Below are 17,082 nucleotides of genomic sequence, written 5' to 3'. Positions count from 1 at the left end.
TCTATTTGACTTGCTTCTCACTCCTCCTTTTTGGGAGCTAAAACAAAAGATGTTCAGAAAGAGACCATAGCACAGTGATTTCATTCAGCCTTGATGTTTGATTTCAGCAACTTTTTTGGATCTAGCTTCCAAAACTTTCACTGTTCAGACAGCTTAGAGAAAGGGTAGTTTTAGTTTACAACTTGCTGCCATTGACATCCTGAATATAGATGTTGCCTGTTGTGTTACTCTTTTCAACCCACAGCACTGAGTCCCTACTACATGGGCTATTCCTGCACCAGGAATTAGAAACTGTGATCTTGATTCATGGGCCCTAATTCTGAGCTGTGGCTATTATGAGCTTGGTGCAGTCCCAGGGGACGGTGTGTGTGTGTAAAGATTGCTTTATGACACCTTTGTACCTCTCAGATTCTACAGGCAGTGGTGGACTGGAGTAACAGCTAGCATTAAAAAAAAACAGCCATAAGTCTGCTTCAACTTACACTGTGCTTCTACATTTCCCTTTGCAACCATTCAGTAGCCCAGAACAACTGGAGAGTACATCTGCCATCCCAAATTACCCTGGCAATGCCTGGTAAAGGAGCAAGGTGTAGAGATGTCTTATGGGAGCCAGTCCACCAGAGCTAGTGCAGAAGGTGGAATTTGAGCACTCACGTTTGCAATGAATTCTTCATTTGGGCAGGGGAGTGAGGAGTTTGCCCTATAAGAAGCAGCAGAGGAATGGATCCCTCAATCGAGCAGATGCCCCTGAAATCCTCATGAATCCCAATGGGAGTACATGGAAAAAATAGCCATCTGTGTGAAGATCCTCTGCCAGGGACTCACCAGCTAGCCACTAACCCCAAACCTCACTATGCCCCTTTCATAGATTCATATATTATAAGGCTAGTAGGGATCACTGTGGTTATCTAGTCAGCCTTCTTGTATAACAAAGGCCATAGAACTTTCCTAAATTAATTCTTGTTTGAACTAGAGCATGCCTTTTAGAAAAATATCCAATCTTAATTTAAAAATTGCCAGTAATGGAAACTCTATCATGACCCATGGTAAGTTGCTCCAATAGTTCATAACTCTCACTGTTATACATTTGCACCTTATTTCCACTCTGCATTAGTCCAGCTACAAATTCCAGCCATTGGATGTTGCTATATCTTCGTCTACTAGATTGAAGAGCCCTCTCCTATTTATCTCCTTAAGTATATCACAATAAGATCTGTTTTCTAATTCTTTAATCATTCTTTTGGCCCTTCTCTGAAAACTGTTAATATCCTTCTTGAATTGTGAACACAAGATCTGGGCACAGCATGCCACCAGTTCCAATCATACAGGTAATATAACCTCTCTAATTATACTTTATATTCCAAAACATCACACTATGAGTTCATGCTCAGTTGACTATCCACCAGGATCCACCAAGTCTTTTTCAGTCATGACTTCCCAGGATAGAGTCCTCCATCATGTAAGTATGGCCTACATTCTTTATTCCTAGATTACCTTACATTTACACACTCTGAAACACATAATATTTGCTTGTTCCTACTTTACCAACTGATCCAGATTGCTCTGTATCACTGACTTGTCCTGTTTATTATTTACCACTCTCCCAATCTTTTTGCATCATCTGCAAACTTCATCAGTGATGATTTTATGTTTTGAGGTCATTTATAAATTTTAAATAGTATAAGGCCCAGGATCTACCCCTGTGGGAAACCACTAGAAACACACCTGCTCAATGATTATTACCTGTTTACAATTGTAGTTTGAGGCCTATCAAGTTAGCTAGCTTTAAAATCCATGTGAACCATATTGAACTTTTATTGTTCTTGTTTTTTAACCACAATAGCATGTGGTACTAAGTCAAATACCTTGGAGAAGTGTAAGTATATTATAGCAACATTATTACTTTTATCAAAGAAATTTGTAATCTAATCAAAAACATATTAAGTTAGTTTGACAAGATCTATTTTCCATAAAACATGGTGATTGGCATCAACCATATTACACTTTTTAATTTTTTATTAATCGAATCCCTTGTTAATCATTATATTATTGTGTCCAGGATTCATGTTAGACTACTAGGCCTATAATCATCTGGATTTTCAAGTTTGCTCTTTTTAAGTATTGGCACAACATTAGCTATTTTGTAATTCTCTGAAATTTCCTGAATGTTCTCAGACTTATTGATAATGAACATTAATTTTCAAGAATGTGTCTCAGCTAAATCCCTTAAAGTGCTTAGATGCAAGTTATCTGGACCTGCTGATTTTAAAATGTTTAACTTTAGTAGCTGCTGTTTAACACCTTTTTACATTATTGTTGCAATCAAAAGTATTTCATGATATTGTATAAATACAACATATTTTTCCTCCCAGATACAGAACAGAAATGTTTACTGAAAACGTCCAACTTTTCTGTATGATTATTCACACGTTCTACCATTTCATCTAGTAATGGATCAATACCATTGTTAGGATTTCTTTTGATCCTAAGATATTTACAAAACTCTTTTTTATTGTCCTTAACTTTGCTGGCCATGGAGTTCATCTTGAGTCCTTTTGCCTCCCTTATCATTTTTTTTTTACAATTCTTTACTTCTAATTTATAATCATTGCTTTCAATTTCCTCTGTTTTCAATTTGTAGATAGATAGACAGATAGATAGATAAGATTTTATAGCTTTTTTCATTCCCCCCTAAGCCAGGTTGGATCTTTAACTAGCATAGCCTTTTTTCTTGATTGTAGATTGTTAGGTACTAGTAAAATATTCATAAGCAGCTCTCAATTCTCATTTATCCTTTTCTGTTTCTGCATTTGAAGACTTGAGGATCCCTTCCATTTTGCCCATTTCACACCCCTTCATTTTCATGGCCCTATCTCCATATCATTCCTCCTGGGGTAGATTGCACCTCTGCAACTGTGACTGATTCCTGCACAGGAGTAAGGGAGAGGCAGTTTTCTTATATTTCCCGCTCCTTTGTGTTGGCTGAGCTAACAATAATCTGGACCTTAAAAAAAATGAATATTGTTTGGGTTCATATTCTTTTTGGTGATTTTGACTGAGCTCAGGAGAGAGAGAAAGAATGAAAGTCCTTATCAGTTAGTGTATTTTGCTTGTTGATTCAATCCATGTTCAAAATTATTTCGAACACATTTGCACATATTTTATTGCTTTAAAATATGGATTGGGAATTATTGGTCATCTTTCTGAATGCACGCACTAAATGAAATTTATCGCAGGATATAGAGTAACTAGACAAAGTACCAGAATTATCAATCAGATGTAGCAACAAAGAACTTGATTGATAGTTGCCTTCATTATAAAGAGAATCTTTCTTTATGATTTGTGGGGTGAAATGATGAAAATGATCTATGTATTTGATAAATTAAGCATTTCTACCAAAATATCTACATAAAATTTAAAATATCACAAAACCTATGCCCTGTTGACATGTTGAAAGAAAAAACAACATTCATTTCCCTTACTTTTTATTAAATTTTTAGTTCTTAAATTGTGGATATGTATCATTTTACTGGTTAGCGAAGGTCATATGACACTTTTGTATGGAACTAAATGTATTATTCTGGACTTAAATTTGCAATTAGAATGGTATGTTTAAGTTGGAAAATAATATCTTAGGCATAAGATTAAATGTAGAAATAATAAAGAAAACAGACTCAAAACTTGCTAAGAAAATTGTTAAAATAGTATCAAATTGTACACATCCTGAATATTGCCAAGTATTCTGAGGAAAGTGAAACAGCAAGGGTTGGGGGATAAAACTAAACAGACACCTCCCATCTATGTGGAAATAGGGGTGGGAATATAAAATTCCTTTGTGATCCATTATAAGCAAATTAAATAAGTGTATCAAAGGAAAAAATACCCCAACACCAGAGGTGCAGCCCTAAAATTAATCTTGATGTTTGCCTCGCCCTGTCTTTGTGAGTCTGTTTTCTTGACACTCAAACGTGAAATCCAAGCACCAATCCATTTTGACAGATATCCACTTAAGAGAACTGCTGCGTGTGAGCACAAACCAAACTACAAAGGAATTGTTGAAAGCAAGGACTGCCAGAAGTCCCACTAAGTAAAAGGTTAAGTTTTTATTATTTTCATTAACTATACATTATAATTGTATAATACATATACATTATCAACTTACATAATGATTATGTGTGTCCATATATACACATACACATATATAATCATTACATATTGCTGAAGCTCTTTGGCAATGTACATTGGTAAATTCCAGCTCCTTCTCAGGCTCAGGTTGGCCATCCCTGGTTTAGGATGATAAATAGATCAGAATGGAGAAAGACTCATAAGATGTCAATTGGAAAATATTTTCATAGAATCAGTGCTTTCTGAAACTTCTGACACAATCTGTAGAATTTGCACAACATACAGTTTCCACTAATAGCAGAACAGTATTACCAATGCAGGGTCATATTCTGCTTGATTTAACATGGTGAATAATAGCTGATTTCAACTGAGTGACAAACAGCTGTGCATATCTCTCTATCAGTGTTATGGAGGGCAAACAATTTATGTTTACCCTGTATAAGCTTTATGCAGGGTAAAACGGATTTATTTAGAGTTTGGACCCCACTGGGAGTTGGGCATCTGAGCTCTGGAAACAGGAACACTTCTTAAGCTGTTTTCAGTTAAGCCTGCAGCTTTTAGGGGAAATGGTTCAGACCTGGATCTGGGTTTGAGACAGGCAAGCGTGTCTGGCTCACACCAGGAAGGGCACTGAAGTCCTAAGCTGGCAGGGAAAACAGACTCAGAGGTAGTCAAAGCACATAAGATGGCAGTCCCAAAGCGAGTTTCTGTGATCCAACCCATCACAGAAACAAAGGATCCTTTTAAGGACCCTAAAGCAAGGTTTACCAGAGTGGTTGCCAGACTATTATCCAAGTGCCAATTATAAGCCCAGTATGGAATGAGAAAAAGGCTATATCATTTGTAACAATTAGTACCTGAACTTAACTGTTCCTGGAAAATAGTCCCTTTTGCAAAAACAAATTGTATGTGTAAGTTCAAATCCAAATTCATTTAATAAATTCTTTGCCTGCAGGTCCTTGCCATAGACTTTGTAGAGAAAATCTAGAGTTTATTGGCTTCTGTTAATCTTAGACATGATGTCATCATACATAATGTTACTTAACCACTACTTTTTTTTTTTCTGTATATGCATGTATATATCCCCTGATTAACTAGTCATCTGGGGTGAGAGTGTAACACATTATGCACAGAGTATTTTGTAAGACTGGATCTGAATGGAATTTAATGGACATTTTATGAGGAAAAGGGTAAATGTGGTTAACTCGGTCTACAGATCCAATCCCCAGACATTTGGTTGAATTCCAAATCCTTAGTGTAAGCTTTTAAATAATTTTTAAAAATAAAACAACAGAATAAAGTGAAAACTGAGATGGCACAGAAGTTCTCATTGCCTTTAAGTGCTTATAGAGATCCCAAAAACATTCATCCAACCCAGGGGCACACAAAACAGCAGGGGCCAGAATGCTTGGTATTATTAACACAAGTACTTATTCTAGACACTCTTAGCTGTTACAAAATCATGCAATATGGCCAGTTTCAAAATGAATGTAAATTCCTAGGTTTCAAAAAGAAATTCAGAAAAATCAAATAACATTCATTTTAAATGCTGAGATACTAGTAGGTATTTTAACTTTTTTTTAAAGCCATGCACTTTATTGAACTCTCATTACTTACACAGTTGCACTACATGAAGAAGGCAATTGGTTTCATCTTATTTCTCAAGTGGCAGAAAGTGATGTTGAGTGTCCATGTTGCAATGAAGTTAATATGATTCTCCTCTGCTTCTAAGCCCAGTGCTTAGGACACTCAGAGCAATGATTTGTCTTACCACTAGAAAACACAAGCATTGGTAATGCTCTAAGCATGCTACACAGCTCATAAATATCCATTCATGCCAAAAAACTGACCCCTCTACATTTTGTCAATAATAGTGAAACTGACAATATCACTCCCATTAAATACACATCCAAATTCTGTGTGTATCCTATATATTAAATTAGTTTTTCTTTCATTATAGAAGGATAGGGGTTTATATATATATATATATATATATATATATATATATATATAAAACTGTCATGAGAAACAGGCTCTGTTCTGAGCTTCATGTCCTTTGACAATTCTGAAAATACCTTCATGATATTTTTGCTGTAACTCTTAGATGATTAAAAGTAATCATGTGCATTGCAGCTTATTACAACAGGTTTTTTACATCCACAAAAATCACATCTGCTAAAAATAATTTCAATTTTCTTAACCTTTTTTATCCAGATTGTTCCTATAAAAATTATTTTTGTAATGTTAATTACGGAGAGTAATAAACTCTGCAATTACGCATGGAATTCAATTTTTGGAACTTCTACCTCATATTAATTATGAATGCATTACAAGAATCCCTATGATATCTCACTCCATTTTTTAATTTAAGTCTCCTCATAGACACATTTTCTTTTTGATAAGTCTCAAAACTGCCTTAGTGGGGAATATTACTTTTAACAAAAGACATTTTACATGAGCCTAGACAACCGTGATACACTTTATTCAAACAAATTAAAACAAGAAAGCAGGAATATTTAAGTAGTCTCAATGTTCTGCTTGCGTCTAAGTAGCAGCCTCAAGAGTAAGCAACCAGTTGTTTAAATAACACCCGGAAATATACAGCTAGTCAAAGCTGAAAGGGCTTCATAAGGTAATCTCAGAGGTACTCAAGTTAGGCAGACATAATTCATTAAACATGTCTATTGCTAGCAATAATTTGTCTTTGTTTCAACTGTCTCCAATAACTTATCATTCTATCGACGTTTGTATCAAATAAGCTTTTTCCTATCACAATATGGTTTTGTCCTCCTATCTCTCCATGTGCACTGGTGATTACTTGCCTACAAACTGGTTCAACTACTCATGCACACAGCTACCAACTTCTCTTATACAGACATATTACTCCTCATATTTTGATACAGATCTTATGCTTATTATTTTTTCAGAATAAAAAGCTCTTAAAATATGATGGAAAATAAAAATATTTAAAATAGAAACTTACCTACACCTAAAATTTACCTAGACAGTGGCCCCTTCCCGTATTTACTTTACACTGGAATAGTTGGCAGAATAAAACTCAGAATAGCAAAATATAAAATACTTTTTCTCCATTATCACATTTAAATAAAAAAAGAAGTGGTGAACCCGACAGGTTGAAACAATTCAACTAAAACAGTTTGGCTAAAATCAAATAACATTCAAAGTATACAATTAAAATGAGTGACAGTTTTCCCTCCCAATTTCTCCTTTCTTATATCTAGCACTGACAGGGCTTCCCTGCTGGAAGGGTAACAATAGCACTAACCTGCACTAATGCTTCAGAGTTAGTGGGGAAAAACAGCCTGCTTTCTGCTCCTATAGCTCAGTTTCTCCCAAATCACACAGGCCACATGTCCTTTTGTAAAGCAGCTGTCCTCAATGGACTCTGAGTCCAGCTATAGGGAACCTATTGTGAATGCCCAAAACTACCACACCTAATTCCAGAAACTTCTGGGTCTGGCACGCTAATTGTGTATCGACCTAGAAACAATGATGCAGACACAACTCTACCCCATTAATCTCTTAAAGAGAGATCTCCCTTTTAAGGAAGTAGGTGTCATTAGAATTGCATAAATAGGTATTAGAATTGTAAGAATTATAAGAATGTGTACAGTGCTCAGACTTTAATGAAAGTTGCTGCATGAATTAATCTCATTTGTAACAGCTGTATCCCATATTGTAAGGTAATAGTTGAGCAGTTGTATCATGAGCCTCTGTTACTATAAACCTCTGTGTATGGCTTCAGAAAGGAGACATGAAATAAGGGATATATCTTCAGGGACTTGGGTAATTGCAATCTGTGTGTGACTGGGTTGATCCATGCCTCAGTGTTGAGAGGGCCCAGATATTGGTAGTCCAGTTTGGTTTAGGAGCAAATAAATTTAAGATTGCAGGTGTACAGCCAAACTTTGTCTCCTATGTCACTTTTGTAGTGATAATCAAGATGGTCAATTACAGACAGTTGACAAGAGGTGTAGGGATAGTTATCATAAGGAAATAGATTCAAGTAGTGTAATGACTGAGCCATTCCCAGTCTTTATTCAAGCCAGAGTTAATAGTATTTAATTTGTAAATCAATTCAAGCTAAGCAGTTTCTCGTTGGAGTCTGTTTTTAAGTCTTTCTGTTGCAAAATTGCCACCTTCAGGTCTGTTACTGAGTGGCCAGACAGGTTGAAGTGTTCTACTGGTTTTTGAGTTTTATGATTCCTGAAATTAGATTTGTGTCTGACATCACTACTTGAATCTATTTCCTTATGATAACTATCCTTACACTTCTTGTCAACTGTCTGTAATTGACCATCTTGATTATCACTACAAAAGCTTTTTTTTTTCTACTGATAACAGGTCATTTTAATTAATTAGCCTCTTAGAGCTGGTATGGCATCTTCTATGTATATATATATACACTCTTCTTATATGTTCCATTCGATGCATCCAGTAAAGTGGGCTGTAGCCCATGAAAGCTTATGCTCAAATAAATTTGTTAGTCTCTAAGTTGCCACAAGTACTCCTGTTCTTTTTACGGATACAGACTAACACCGCTGCTACTCTGAAACCTTTCCTTTGTAGGTTACAAGAGGCAGAGAAGGGGGGGAAGAAGAAGAAAGAAGAAAGCAGACAACAGGTTAACTCAACACTGCAGCTAGCAAGCTCAGTCCAAAGATAAGAAGCTGACTCCAGCCCAAGGTCAACTGCTACCTGCCAAGACAGATTGGTAACAAAAATCTGTCACAATATGCACAGACTCTCCTGCCCCCACCCCCCGAACTCTCTAGTTATGAGTTGCACAAACTGGGTTTTGGTGTAAACAAGAAATAAGTTTATTAACTACAAAATGTAAATTTTAAGTGACTATAAAGGATAGCTAACAGAACAAAGCAGACCACCTTAATAAATAAACAAAAACTACAAACTGAATCGAACACACTAGCAGGTAGGATATTAATCAGCAAATTTTCACCCTGAGTGATAAACAACCTGGCAGATTCTTAAAGCACATGTTGCCTTGGTTTTCCCAGGTTTTCATACACAGGCAAAAAATCCCTCCAACCTGGGACCATCACCTCTCACAGTTTAGTCCTTGTTCCTTGGGTGTTTCCAGGTATGTTGTGTTGAGGAGAGTGGGGTCCCCCCATAATGTCATTTTCCTCCTTTTATATCTTCTCCTCACTTGCTGGAAAGTTCTTTTGCAGGGTCAAACCATTCCCATTGTGTAGCGCTATCTCTGAGAGGGTTTGATTGTACATAGTTTCTGGGGTAAGCCTTGTGCTTGTGTGCATTTCCTCAATAAGCCATTAACATTATTTGGCCTTTTTAGTGTCATACGTGAAAGGCTGCTTGTGAATGTTTTCAACCTCAGGATTTGTTTCAGTGACACATACATAGCCAAACTTCTTAACTTCACATATGACAATAGCACATACAATCCAGTGAGCTATTACTGTCTATCAGATCAAGACTCCTGACACCTCACAAGGCATACTTTGTATAAGACATATCCTAATTACATGACATATCAAGAATCTGGTTGACCTACTCCATTTGTCAATTAGTGTATGGATGGTAGGCAATTGAGAGGAGAGGCTCAATCTCCAGAAGTTTTAGAAATTCTTGCCAGAATTGGGAAATGAATTGAGAACCATAGTGCTACATGATGCTTGATGGCAATCCATGGAACCAAAAAAATGTTTTTTCAGGAAGAGGAAAGCCATTTCCTGGGCAGTAGGGATGGTGCTGCAGGGGGCAAAGGGTGCCATTTCGGTTAAGAAGTTGACCACAACTAGGACCATTGTATGTCCCTGAGAAGGTGGCAGTTCCACAGTAAATTACAGAAAAGGTATCCCATGGCTGAGGTGGAATTAGCATGGGGGCTGTAGAAGTCCAAGCGGCTTTGAGCAAGGGCATTTGATCAGAGTGCACATGTCACAGTAGCTTATGTAGCTCTTGACTGGGGTGTGCAAGCTTGGCCACCAGAAACTCCTTGTGATTAGACTCCAGGTCTTGAGGTGGCGGAAGTTCCCTGAAAAGGGTTCATGATGACTTAATTGAAGAACCTGCAGTCTTGGTTGCCCGTTGGGGCATAGATACATTCTTATGGTAGAGGATCCCATCTTGGAACCTGAACCTGGGGCCTGGTTAACCATTAGCATTCTCGAGAGTCTGATGGATCTGAGCAGCAAAGGTGTCATTGGATAACAAGGTACAAATTGACATCACTAGGCTGTGGACGCATTTAGAATCATAGAATCCCTTCCAAGAACTCAGCCTTATGGAACAGGGCATCCAAGGTGCTAGGTTACTAGGAAGTCAAATCAGGTGAAGAAGAGAGATCAGCAGATCTGTCACTGGTTGAAGTGTCTGGCTGTTTAAATGTATTCTAGGTTCTTGTAATCTGTAAGCATTTGAACAGGGAACGTAGGCCCTTCTAGTAAGTGCTGCCATTCCTCAAATGCTTCCTTGATAGCTAAGAGTTCCTTATCCTTTGTATTATAATTCTTCTCTGCCAGGGTTAGCTTACCAGAATAATAGGCACATGGGTGAAGTCAAGTTACAGTTGGGACAGTACTGCGTCCAGGGTGAAATTAGATGCATCAGCCTCCACTGGATCTCAGTGAACCAAGATAGGTGATGTAATGAACTTCTCTTTTAGCTGATCAAAGGCAGTTTGGACTCCCAAGAACCAGGTGAACTGGACTCCTTTTCACTGAAGGTCAGTCAGAGGAGCAACTAGGCTGGAAAATCCCTCAATGAACCACTGGTAGAAGTTAGCAAATCCTAGGAACCATTGGACACCATGAGTGTCCTTTAGTGCTGTCTAGTCAGAGATTGCCACTATCTTGCATTGGTCTATGGTTAGGCTCTTTGGGGAGATAATGTAACTAAGGAATTCTATTGTATCCTGGTCAACTTGCATTTTTCAGGCTTGGCATATAAATGGTGTTGACGAAGTCTTTCTAGGACACTGCAGACATGCTGGTCATGAGAAGCCTGATTGTCAGAAAAGATGAGGCTGTTGTCCAGATAAATGACTAGATAGCAGTCTAACACAACATTGAAGATATAATCGATGAAGTACTGAAAGGTTGCTGGGGCATTGCACCGACCGAACATGTACAGAAAGTGGTCTTCCACTCATCTCCCTCTTTAATCAGGACCTATTTATAGGCCCTGTGAAGGTCCAGCTTAGTAAAAACCTTTGAGGAGTGGAGTCTTTCAGAAAGCTCATTAATGAGAGAGAGAATGTATTGATTTCAAATCATGACTCTGTTTAATGCCTCATAGTCAGCACTGGCCCTTTTTTATCTCTACAAAGCAAATTGGAACCCTAGCTGGAAATGTGGAAGGATGGATACATCCCTTTTGTAGATTTTCCAGGAAGTAGTCTTGGAAATCCAGACATTCTGGCTCTGAAAGGGAGTAGATTTGCCAAAAGGGACATCTTCTCTGGGCTGGAGGTCAATAGGACAGTCACAACCGTGGTGTGCTGGCAGAGCATTCACATTCTTTTTGTCAAACACATTGGCAAAATCTTTGTATTTAATCATTAACACAGGGTCAGTGGACCAGACCATAGAGGGTAACAAGACTTCCTGATGGTTAACCTGTTTAGACTCAGAATCTCAAGGAAAGCAAGTTGAACTATGAAGGATAGTGGCACTGCTATGGGCACCCGCATGGCTCCACAATATGCCAATATCTTTATGGCCGACCTGGAACAACACTTCCTCAGCTCTCGTCCACTCACGCCCCTTCTCTACCTACGCTACATTGATGACATCTTCATCATCTGGACCCATGGGAAGGAGACTCTGGAAAAATTCCACCATGATTTCAACAGCTTCCACCCCACCATCAACCTCAGCCTGGACCAATCTACACAGGAGGTCCACTTTCTTGACACCACGGTGCAAATAAGTGATGGTCACATTAACACTACCCTATATCGAAAACCTACCGACCGCTATGCCTACCTTCATGCCTCCAGCTTCCATCCCGGACACATCACACGATCCATTGTCTACAGCTAAGCACTGAGGTACAACCGCATCTGCTCTAATCCCTCAGACAGAGACCAACACCTACAAAATCTCCACCAAGCATTTTCAAAACTACAATACCCGCATGAGGAAATAAGGAAACAGATCAACAGAGCCAGACGTGTACCCAGAAGCCTCCTACTGCAAGACAAACCCAAGAAAGAAACCAACAGGACTCCACTGGCCATCACATACAGCCCCCAGCTAAAACCCCTCCAACGCATCATCAAGGATCTACAACCCATCCTGGACAATGATCCCACACTTTCACAGGCCTTGGGTGGCAGGCCAGTCCTTGCCCACAGACAACCTGCCAACCTGAAACATATTCTCACCAGTAACTGCACACTGCACCATAGTAACTCTAGCTCAGGAACCAATCCATGCAACAAACCTCGATGTCAACTCTGCCCACATATCTACACCAGCAACACCATCACAGGACCTAACCAGATCAGCCACACCCTCACTGGTTCATTCACCTGCACATCCACCAATGTAATATACACCATCATATGCCAGCAATGCCCCTCTGCTATGTACATCGGCCAAATTGGACAGTCTCTACAGAAAAGGATAAATGGACACAAATCAGACATTAGGAATGGCAATATACAAAAACCTGTAGGAGAGCACTTCAACCTCCCTGGCCACACTATAGCAGACCTTAAGGTGGCCATCCTGCAGCAAAAAAACTTCAGGACCAGACTTCAAAGAGAAACTGCTGAGCTTCAGTTCATCTGCAAATTTGACACCATCAGCTCAGGATTGAACAAAGACTGTGAATGGCTTGCCAACTACAGAACCAGTTTCTCCTCTCTTGGTTTTTACACCTCAACTGCTAGAACAGGGCCTCATCCTCCCTGATTGAACTGACCTCGTTATCTCTAGCTTGCTTGCTAGCATATATATACCTGCCCCTGTATATTTCCACCACATGCATCTGAAGAAGTGGGTATTCACCCACGAAAGCTCATGCTCCAAAATGTTTGTTAGTCTATAAGGTGCCACAGGATTCTTTGCTGCTTATGAAGGATTGCCAGTCTACGGGCCTCACAATCAGGTTTCAGGAGACAGAATTGTCAGCAATGTGTGGAACAGAACTGCATCACGCCTTCCATCCAACAAATGTATGGGTTATGGGTAGTGATCCAGGGCATGCAAAGGACTACTGGAAAGTGTAGTGCTTGGATAAGTCCAAACTGAGGAGTATTTTGGTGACCTGGAAAGTCACAATGTCCAGGCGTTCGGTCTGGTGAGCAACCCGGCCTGATAAGAGCAGTGTGCTGTTGATAGACTACACCAAGTCTGGAGTGTCCTTGCCTTGAGCGAGGATGTTATGTTTTTGTGCAAAGTCCTGATCCATGAAGTTGACTGAGGCACCCGAATCCACCAATGCCTCCAGGTGGACCTCAGAGGTAAAGGTGTGTCAGATTTTCAGAGGAGTTTAAAATGTGTTGAGACATGCTCAGTCTTGGCTAAGTTACCAGGAGACAGGTACTGATGCTGGGTACCGATGCATATCAATGGGAGGCAGGGAGTGCTCCCCCAGGCCAGATCCCCAACGCCATCAGTGTCTGTGGTTTGGCATTCCCTGATCAGAGTGCAGACCAGAGTTTAGCAGGGCAACCTGACACAAAATGTCCTGATCTTCCACTGTATAGGCATAGTCCCAATGCCCAAAAAAAATGCTGCCTGGTAAGGTAGAACTGGACTTGGTCAAGCTTTATGGATCTGGGCTGTGGGGAAGGTGCCCAAGGTTGGTGGGCCAGACATATCAGGACTGGTGAGAGTTGGGAAGCTGATATTCTCTCTTGGTGGCATCCACCACGCAGTTGTCAATCTTGATGCTGAAGTCAATCAAAACATCCAGAGTGGGAAGGGAGTCCACTTGTGCCACCTTGTCTTTGATGTCGTCATTTAAGCCAAAGTGGAAATTATAATGTTGCTTGGCCTCATTCCATTTGGTGTCTGCTACCAAGTGGAGGAATCCTGTGGCATATTTAGCAACATGACGATGGCCCTTCAGCAATGCCCAAAGTGTGGCCTTGGCTGTAAGCGCATGACTAGATCATCAAAGATCACAACCATGACTTGAATTAAGTCTTCAAGATTACCCAAGAGTGTGCTTGCTTCATCAAGCATTAGGGATGTCCAGGCCAGAGCCTCCCTAATCAAGAGGCTGATAATCAGCCCCACCCTGCACTGGTCAGTGAGGAATGACTGTGGGCACAAAAGGAATAAGCATTGGTATTAATTAATGAACCCCCCATATGTGTCCCAATTGCTATTAAACTTATCAGGCAGGGGAATCTTTGGCTCACATGGTGCAGGGTGTAGATATTGAGGCAGTGCTGCCTACCTGTGCTGTGCTGCATTCTGTGCCTGTAGAGCACTGGCCTGTGCCTGCAGCATAGTGTCCTGGGCCTGCAGGGTCTGCAAGGCACCTCATATTTGCAGCAGGGGAATATTGGCTAGGGAGAGATCCATACTAGTCACTGGTCTGGACCCCTTGTCAGCCTGTTTTCCCTCTGTTTACCTTGGGCTACTCAAACTGTCAGCAGACTAGATTGTAGGCAGTTATGCCTATGGTCTGAGCAGGGTTCAGGCCTAGTGGTCAGAGCCCGAATGCCAGAGCCAAGGGTTGAGGAAGAATTGGAGTCAGAAGTCAGAGCCAAAAGTCAGAGCTGATTTACCAGGAGTCAGGAAAGGTGGGTGCAGGGCTGTTTTTGAGGCAGAAGCAATGCTGGAACAGGATGGAAACAACACTAGATGCAGAGTAGAATCTGGGCTGGAGCTGAGGAGGAACAAAGCATGAGATAGGCTTAGAGAGACAAGCACATAGAGACAGAGAGTCCATGGGCATGTGTGTTGAGCAGCCAGTGAGCTACTGCTGCTGCTAGGTTTAAGAACTGGCCTGTTGGCTTCCTCAGCCAATCAGGCAGGGTGGTCCACCAAGCAGCCTAGCTGGCTGAATAGAGTGTCAGGAGTACTGATCAGGCACAGCTGAGAGCCTTACTCCTGACAAGTATTCTGTCAGAAAATAGGCTAAATGTTTGAGTGTAGGTCAGGTATAGGTAGCTCCTTTCCTTTACAGTGGAAGGGCAGAGTGCAAGTATGTGTGTGAGTGTTTGTGGACATTTCTCAAACGGAGCATAGTTCAGGTTACATGGGAGTGTATCTTAACTCTCTATTTCCTTGTTTTCTGAAGACTGAGTTTTTCTGAATTTGACATTTTGGTAGGATATTAGCTATCACCCAGCAACCTTAAATCTTAATTAACAAAGTCTTTTGCCACTTAATTTCCTAGTTCTTTTGAAACATAAAGAGAAATTTTAGTGAACATTTAGACAGCTTTAGTTCTCACCTAGGTTTGCAGCTAATGTGGCTAGGTAATAGTCAAAAGACCTAGCTTTTATATAGAACTTTTCCTCAGTAAATCTCAAAGAAATGTACATCATTACCTTCACAGAGACACAGAGAGGTGAAGTGACTTGCCCAAGGTCACCCAGAAAGCCAACTGCAGAGCGAGGACCAGCTCCAGTCTAGTGTTCTTTCCACTAGGCCACATGGTTGCTATGTGATTCTTACATGCCTCTCTCTTTTTCAGTGGAACTGGGATAATGGTCATGCTTTGAAATATTTGCAATGCACAGCTGCTAACTGGGCTGGTGAAAGAAATCGCCTTCATGTTCTCTGTCTCCAAACCTTGACAGTTTTATTCCACAGTGGTTACAGTAACTTTAAGCACGTGCAAGGAGACTGTTGTGTCTCCTTCTTCACCCCTTGCACCACCTTTCCCCCAAATATGTAGCCTCTTCTTCAACATTTCCAGTTCCCCCACCCCTTTCCATCCCAGTAAACCATTAGTTGGCACTGTAGAAGCCATTAACATACAAGAAGTTGCTGTCTCCTGCCCTATGTTTCTGCATACAGATATCACAGGCAGTAGTTTACCAAAGGGTCACATACCACCTTGATTATATAGCCCGAGCAGCACAGTAAGCTGGACCCTCTCTCGCAGTACCCAGCCCCAGCTGGGTCACCAGACCCTGCTTCAGCCAGGCTTCTCCAGTCATGCCGCAGGTCCACCTAGGTCATGCCTCCTCCAAATTGGGTCCCTCCTGGACACACTCTGGCTAATCCCCAACTTCCCATCCCTCACACCACACAGGGGCGATGTGTATCTTAAATTTTCATTTTCTGGATTTCAGACATTCACGTTTGCCTTACCTTCAGTCTTCCTCCACCTCCCCAAATGTCAGCTCACATGGAGGGGTAAATACTCCAATATTACCCACACGCTCTAGGGCACCCCACCTTTACCATTCCATGGGTTCAAGGCATAACCCAGTTAATTTAGGCACCCCCACCCTTTCCCATTTCCTAGGGCTCTGGGCAAAAGGCATCTACTCTTACCCAGTTCCTAAGGCTCAGGGCCATCCTTACCCAGTTCCTGGGGCTTAGGATGTAATCTTCTATGGATTTGCAGGGTTTACCAGTGAAAGGGCCTTACACAGTAATATCCTTAATCTCTATATAGTAACAGTTACCAAAACAGAACACACATACTAAGCATACAATCGTCACCACTCCGAATAAGAAAGATTAACTTTTCTTGGTGGCTGATCGACATTAGATCATCCGGGGCTCCAGTTTCTGCACTGTATGATCAGCAGGTCTGGCAACTGTGATCTTGGAATGTGTCCTGAAATTAGGTTACAAAGAACTTCCTTTTGGACCCCAGTCTATATAATTAAAACTTGGGTTCTACTTAGTTATACCTTAACCAATCATTTTAAAGTAAAATACTACAAGACAGTATTTTTCACCAATCCTAGCCCATTATTTAAGCAATCGTATCCCACCACCTTAGTTATGCAATAGACAGAAACAAATC

The sequence above is a fragment of the Gopherus evgoodei genome, chromosome 2 (genome assembly GCF_007399415.2).
Source record: "Gopherus evgoodei ecotype Sinaloan lineage chromosome 2, rGopEvg1_v1.p, whole genome shotgun sequence".
NCBI classification, from domain to species: Eukaryota; Metazoa; Chordata; order Testudines; family Testudinidae; genus Gopherus; species Gopherus evgoodei.
The sequence above is the reverse complement of the archived record's forward strand: the minus strand, read 5'-3'. Positions refer to the sequence as shown.